Source organism: Rattus norvegicus, chromosome 7 (genome assembly GCF_036323735.1).
Source record: "Rattus norvegicus strain BN/NHsdMcwi chromosome 7, GRCr8, whole genome shotgun sequence".
NCBI classification, from domain to species: Eukaryota; Metazoa; Chordata; class Mammalia; order Rodentia; family Muridae; genus Rattus; species Rattus norvegicus.
In genome coordinates, this window is record NC_086025.1 from 88,012,087 (window position 1) to 88,019,942 (window position 7,856).

The window sequence follows — 7,856 nt, forward strand, 5'->3', positions numbered from 1 at the left end:
GTAAGAGAACAGAGAGAGAGAGAGAGAGAGAGAGAGAGAGAATCTTCCAAAGCAACTCTTTTGTTGTTGTTGTTGTTGTTGTTGTTGTTGTTTTTGTTTTTTGTTTTGGTGTGTGTATAGGTGGGATACTTTCAGTATTTTCCTTTTAAGAATTTACCTCATAAAAAAAGAAAAAATACTTCATGTATTTTTAATAAGCAAAGACTTGGTACACTGGAATAAAATCACATCAAATATTAACTTATTCTACATATTAATGTATTATTCTTCTTATCAGTCTTACCATGAAAACACTTACTATCTAAACCAGTGTAAGACATCTAAAATATAGATTTATTTTATAAACATTTCCATATAATACCAAGCAAGATTAAAAGTATAACATTTTTCATTTAATAACAATATTAATTCATATTTTAAGCCCTGTTATGTATTGCTAGGGTTTTTTTTTTTTGCTTTTTACTGATTCTTTATGAGTTTCCCATCATGTACCCAACTCACCTTTATCTCCCCAACCCATCATATCCACCCTTTGCCCTTGCAACCTCCCCCACAAAATAACAAACACACACACACACACACATACACACACAGGGAGAGAGAGAGAGACAGAGACAGAGACAGAGACAGAGAGACAGAGAGAGACACAGAGACAGAGACAGAGAGACAGAGACAGAGAATAGAAAACATCTTATTCTGTGTGTAGTGTGTCACAGTGTGTTCCACAGTATATCCCTCTGCCCACACATCTTCATTTGCAAACATTCGTTGCAATGACTCATTGGTGTGTTTCAAGATCTCTGGTTTCTGTGACACCGTCAGTGTTGGATCCTCACTGGGACTCCTCATTATGTGGTTGTTGCCCTGTATCATGGAGCTCCTGCAGCTTTGGGTCTGCAGGACCCGCCCCCTCATGGTGCCAGCAGTTCCTAGATAGGGTAGATGGAGTGGCCAACTCAAAGCCCTGCTCTGGCCTGGGTGGTAGCTGAGCTGATCAGTCCACTGGCTCTCCCTTTGCCTCACCACCAGAGCAAGCTCACCAGCCGGTCTCCAGCTAGGCTATCCTGGCAGCTGTCAGTAGAAGCAGAATTAGCTCTAGTGATCTCACACCCTTGGGGGCAGCTCGCCCAAATCTATGCCTCTAGAGCCATCTCCACCGTGCTGCTCAGACAAGGCATGGGGCCCGCTCTCCCAAGTGCTGCAGCCTTCAGGGGCCAGCTCTCTTGCTCTCACACCCTTGGAGCTGACCTATCAGTGCCTTTACCATCAGAGCCAGCTCCACTATGTTCCCCAGGTGAACTGCAGGGCCCCCTCGCTTGAGTGCTACAGCCAGAGAAGGGACAGGGCAAGCTCTCCTGCTCTCAAGAACCTAGAGCCACTCTCCTGACCCCTGCAGGTGATGAAGGGTAAGGCTGGGAGGTCATTACCAGGGACAGCTCTCCCTATACTCCTGCCCTTAGGACTGGCTCACCTATGCCCTCCTCCCCCACCCCCCATACCCCCAAGGTCCAGGCAAGGTGGTGCAAAGCAAGCTCTCCCAAGTGCTGCAGCTGGTGAGAGACAAGGATAGTTCTCCAGCTCTCATGACCCCATTGGCATTTCCCAACTGCTGGATGGGGGAGGGGGGACGACATCACCTCTGTGGTGAGAGGTGGGGCCAGCTCTCCAGAGCACCAGTCAGTGAGAGGTTGAGCTACTTCAGCATAGCCTTTGGACTGTGGTCCCTGGTGGCTGCGCCAGCCAGGGACACCCCCTTGTTCTCTAGTGATAATGTGAGTCACAGACATGACATGACACAGACCCCTGCTGCTGGGTAGCCACAGATCCAGGCATGGCCTTCGGTGGCAGTCCAGGTTGGAACGTCACCATGACCCCAGGTAACTCCTCTCCACCCTGCGTCTCCAGTTCCACTTTCATAATGTTCAAGCTGCTCCACTCTGTGTCTCTCCCACCTGTCCATCACGTACTAGCATATTGTGGTCTCACTGTGACTGGCAGACCCCTAGATGACATCATCCATCCCTGCTGCATGGTGTGGTGGCAACCAGGTCTATGGCCGGCCTGTGCTGTATGCCAGAGGGTAGGTCTCTAGGTGGCATGGTAGCCCACATGTCTGACTGTCTTCCTCCCCCGTGTAAGCTGCCTGGATTTGATTTGATTTGATTTTTATGTTTCCTGGCATAAAACAGTTTTGGCCACCAAGCCAGGCACCACACCAGGATGAACAAAGGACTGACATCGACTCTCCCCCTGACTGATATAAGAACACCACCACCGACAAGGTAGCTCTTTGCCCATTGCTGGGGGTTTGGGGGATGACCAAAACAACTCTTATAAAGGAAAGCATGTTATGAGGGCTAGCTTACATTTCAGAGGTTTAGTCCATTGTTATCATAGCAGGAAGCATGGTGGCATGTAGGCAGACACGGTGCTGGAGAGGAGCCGCGAGTTCTACATCTGGATTTGCAAGCAGCAGGAAGAGGTGGTGAGCCACTGGGTCTGGCTTGAGCTTCTGAGACCTCAAAGCCTATCCTCAGTGATGCACTTTCTCCAAGTCCACACCTCTTAACAGTGCCACTTCCTGTAGAGAGAATATCTTACATCTATATTGTTGTGGCACCTGTCAATAATAAATCGGATAGCCTATGGGTTAGGCAGGAAATAGGAGGTGGGGCATCCAGGAGGCAGAAAGAATTCTGGGATAGAGCCAGGCAGGAGAATGTAAGGAGACGAGCTCATGGTAACTGAGTACAGGTAATCAGACGCGTGGCAGGATGTAGATTAAAATAAATGGGTTATCTTATGATTCCAGTCAGAGAAGAACCTAGCTATATGGCCAAGGTCTTTGTAAATATATTTTGAGCCCAAGTCTGATTTCTGGGAGAAAGAACCGTGTTTAATTTCTACAACTTCATATGGGCCTGTTGGGCCATTTTATTCAAATTGTGCCCCCACACCTACACACACACACACACACACACACACACACACACACACACACACACACACAGGGCACTGCATAGTGAGTTTATGATTTTGTGTTGAGTTGCATTCAGAGCTATCCTGGGCTGTGCACGATCTATGTGGCCCACAAAAACAAACCCGTGCTGGCACACTGTTACAGTCCCAGTGCTGGGGCATGGAGACGCGGAGCCAGTGGATCCTGGGGCTTTGGGCCAAGCACAGGGAGGCACTATCTCGGAGTCCACAGAGCATAGCTTCTAAGAAACAACAGCAAAGTTTTTTTTTAATATTAAATTGATTAATTAATTAAAATATTTTAGTTTGCATTTTTAAAACCATGTTTTATTCCTCCAGACGATATTATATAATTTTAGGAGGGAGTGGAATGTTCTCTGGGGGTTAGAAGCTTTCCTGAGCATCTGCACTTGGTGTTTGTTTCCAGAGGCACCCCAGCCTGCAATGCTGAAAGCTATGAAAAACCTTTATTGAATGAAGCCTTAATTTTGTGCGTCCTATGACAGAAAAGAGCCACTAGGGGGAGCCTTGGTTACATACTTTTTTTTTTTTTTTTTTTTTTGGAGATGGACAGTGATTTAGTGTAAAATTAATTTTGAAAACAAGAAGGAACGAATGTTTAGTCACTCTGGCTTTTCAAAACAAAGTAGAAAATTAAGTTACTAGTCTTTATTTTCCTCTTCACAGCACTGAAATTGCCTGATTCTCATACCTGCAACATCGCTGAAGAAACTGAATTCCTCATTCTCCCCATCTCACTCCAGTGAATTTGTTGTTTATCAAATATTCTCTTCAAGTCTGAGTGTAAGCCAGTTTGATAGAAAACATGGAAGACAGAATTTCCAACCGTGTGTGTAGTGGCATATTCCAGAATTTAAGGGTTTGGGATAGTAGAATACAGTGAAACAATACTCTGTTCATGCTCAAATAGGAAAAAGAGAAGTCCCCTTTGTGCACTTTTCAGAGGTGAACAATGCAGTTAAAACTGCCCCCTCCCCATAACATTGTTCTTCTGTTATGGAGACAGCAGCAAAAGGATAATATGGAAACGACCGGGTTGGACCCTTGCAAGTTGGCCATGCCTGAAGATGGAGGCCGACGTATAGAAAGGCTACAGACAGAGAGATTTAATGACAGCACAAATATTAGCTATTAAAGGCTTATCTGTTCCACAGCAGTCTGTTCTGAGTAAAAAATAAACTCCCTGAATTAAAGGTGTGCTGGAGGGAACATCCATGTTCTTTCTGCTAAAAGTTTTAAAATAAGGTAGACCTTTCACAGTATGAGTGACAAGTTAGAAGAGGCTGGGGCAGAGGCTGAGGCTGAGGCTGGGGCAGAGACAAAGGGAGAGGCAGAGGCAGAGGCAAAGAGTCTAAGACAGACAGTGTGAGTGAGCCAGAGGCTAAGGCAGGGACTGGGATTAAGGTTGAGGCCTTGTGAGGCCTTAATTCTTAGTTGTCAACTTGGCTGTATATCAAGTCAATCCCCCAAAATAGAGGGACCACCTGTGAAGGACTTCTGCTTAATTTGAAGTGGGAAGATCATCTAACTCAGATCTCTGTGGTAGGAGGACACGCCTTTAATCCAGATGTAATCTTTTGGAGGCCTCTATAATTATGTACATGGAAGAAAAACGCTTTCGCTCTTTGTCTGTTTGCTCTTGCCTTGCTGACAAGTCCATTCCTTCTCTGGAACTAGAGCCTGCTTCTTCAGGATTCTAGCGGATACTGAAGACCAGTGAGACATCCAGCCTTGTGGATTGAGCAACTACTGGATTCTTGGACTTTTTTTTTGTATAGCCAGACATTGCTGGATCAGCTGGACTATAGCCTGTAAGTCAGTCTAATAAATCCTATGAGACAGAGAGGGGTGGGGGGATTCTAAATGTTTTGTTGCTCTAGAGAACCCTGGCTATGGAGGCTTCCTTAAGTATAGGAGCATCCAGTCACTATTGCTGAGGCTGAGAAGTGCTTACTGACAGGAGCTGGATATGGATGTCTCCGGTCAAAGCCTTACAGATACAGATGAGGATGCTTGCAGCTAACCTTCAGACTGAGCATAGGGACCCCAGTGGAGGAGTTAGAGAGAGGACTGAAGCAGCTGAATGGGTTTGGAACCCCATAGGAAGAACAATATCAACCAACCAGATCCTCCCAGAGGTCCCAGAAACTAAACCACAACCAAACAGTATACCCGGAGGGACCCATGGCTCCAGCCGCATATGTAGCAGAGGATGGCCTTGTCTGGCATCAATAGGAGAAGAAGCCCTTGGCCCTGTGAAGACTTGATTTACTAGAGTAGGAGAATGCCAGGGTACTGAGGTGGGAATAGGTGGGTGGGAGGGGGAGCATCCTCATAGAAGCAGGGGGAGGGGGATGGGAGAGGAGGGAACTGGGAAAGGGGATAACATTTGAAATGTGAATACATAAAATATCCAATAAAAAAAAAAGAAAGAAAAAAGTATAGGGGCCACAAAGGAGAAGCCACCCCTACCTTCAAATAGAAGAATACATCCCATCTGGAAAAAAGTTTCTCATTTGTAGTCTGGGACTTTCCAGAAGTTAAAGCCAACTATACGTGACCTCATCATCAAAGGTCACCAACATGTAAGATAAACTCCCATGAGACAAAGTCATCAAAAGCAACTACTTAGACCATTGTGACCTCAGATATTGGGACCATCAGACACAAAATATAAAACAGCTTAAGATATTATTTGAATAAATTAAAGCTGAGATAGCATTAACCCATGTAAAATATAATAAACGGTTCTCAAAATATAAAATAGGAAAGAAAGATTTCAAAATGACAAATACGGAACTGAAATACCCAACCTCTGCCCAATCAGAATTCTGGAAACAGGATGAGGGGATGTCCGTATTCAGCAAACAGAAGCCTAAGAATGTTCCAGAACTGAGCCCACTTTCATCAAAGACCTGATTATCTAGTTATCAGAAAGCACGACATGCCAAGCAAGGTATAACATACACATAATACCTTATATTATATAAGATGTGGACTAAGCAGCAGCAAACCACTGAACGAGAATAGGACCCCTGTTGAAGGAATCAGAGAAAGAACTGGAAGAGCTTGAAGGGGCTCGAGACCCCATATGTACAACAATGCCAAGCAACCAGAGCTTCCAGGGACTAAGCCACTACCTAAAGACTATACATGGACTGACCCTGGACTCTGACCTCATAGGTAGCAATAAATAGCCTAGTAAGAGCACCAGTGGAAGGGGAAGCCCTGGGTCCTGCTAAGACTGAACCCCCAGTGAACGTGATTGTTGTGGGGAGGGTGGTAATGGGGGGAGGATGGGGAGGGGAAGCCGATATAGAAGGGGAGGGGAAGGGGCTAGGGGGATGTTGGCCGTGAACCTGGGAAGGGGAATAACAATCGAAATGTAAATAAGAAATAATCGTTAATAAAGATGGAAAAAATATATTTTTAAATATAAATAAAAAATTTGGGAGAACAAAAAAATAAACATTAGTGAACATTTGTGTTTATGTAAATTAATAAAGTTGACGTGAAAATACACACACACACAAAAAGATGTGGGCTAAGACATGCCGCATACATAGTAACCTCACATGGGGGGGTATGTCCCCAAGCTAAGACAAATCACACATATAACACCTTGCAAAAGTGTAGGTACAGCCTGAAATGACACATCAAACTGATTCCAAGTTCAAGCAAGCTCAGGAGAGGTAAATTTTATTCATCACAAAAATTAAAAAAAAAAAAAACCAAGGCAAATAAAATATTCTTGTCATTATACAGCTCTGCAGGTCAAGGGGACTCAGGGACAAGGCTCTGTCAACTTGAGCCTGTTGTCCCATACATTGGTCTAGTAGCCTTTCTTCGAAAGAAAGAGTACAGACACTATGTGCACCATTTCGAGAAGAATCTAGATCAACTTTGTTGGAAGAGCAACAAGTCAAAATGGAGGGAGCTCGAATGAAGGATAGTATTTTCCATCCTGTCATGTTGTCTTCTGGGGATTTTCTTGAGTTGGCAAGTGTCTGGGAGATCAACAAATGGCAGAACCAGTCACGACAGACCTCCAGAGCTAGAACACAAAAAGCAGCTAGCTACCTTTTTGATCTGTTAGACGATGTGCCTTTGGAAAGACAGTCATACATCGAGATGTTATCCATAAGAACCATTAGAACTATGAATGTGAACGTAGTTCTAGCATGTGCAAAGGCCTGGGTTCAATACCCAGCAGAAGAAGAAAAAGAAAGAAGGAAAAGAAAATATAAACAACATCCACACTAAAGTATAAAGGAAAAAATAAAGACTAGAGTGGGCTAATGAAATCCAGAATAGACAGAGCACAGTGTGGGGACCCTGAGGAGTGGAGCCAAGATGAAGAGTTCAAGGTCATCTTTGGCTGAGGCTAGCTCAGGCTGCTTGAGACTTTGTCTTAAAAAGTAAAAGGCAAAAGCAGCTACAAGAAGCTACAGGAAAATGCTATAAATGATGTGTAGTGACAAATTGCAGCAGTAAAATAGGTGAATTCTTAAAAATGCAAAATTATACTGAACAAAGAAGAAAAGAAAATCTTCAAAAAAGAAGAGATTAAATAAAAATGCAAACAACTACCCCCCTCTCTGAATAAAATACCAGGTCCAGATAGCATTGCTGGAAAATTCAAATATTTGAATAAAAATGAATACCAAGCTAGGTTGAGTGACACAGTTTATAACTCTGGCTTTCCAGCAGGCTGAGGCTGAAAAGATTGCAAATCCAAATCCTGTTTGGGCTATAGAGTGAGTTATAAAATGATACCGAAGTAGAATTAAATAATATTCTAAGGTTTGTATGCAAAGTCAATGGAGGAGAGAAGGTGTTTAAAAAGCAAACAAACC

At 44.0% G+C, this 7,856-nt stretch overlaps 1 non-coding gene across 1 annotated transcript; it reads right to left on the reverse strand.

The window, feature by feature from the left end:
* Positions 1-2,166: 2,166 nt before the first annotated feature.
* LOC120093970 (small nucleolar RNA SNORA48) lies at positions 2,167-2,308 on the reverse strand. The gene has a single exon (XR_005487679.1). It is a non-coding gene; the product is annotated as a small nucleolar RNA SNORA48 (small nucleolar RNA).
* Positions 2,309-7,856: the final 5,548 nt, after the last annotated feature.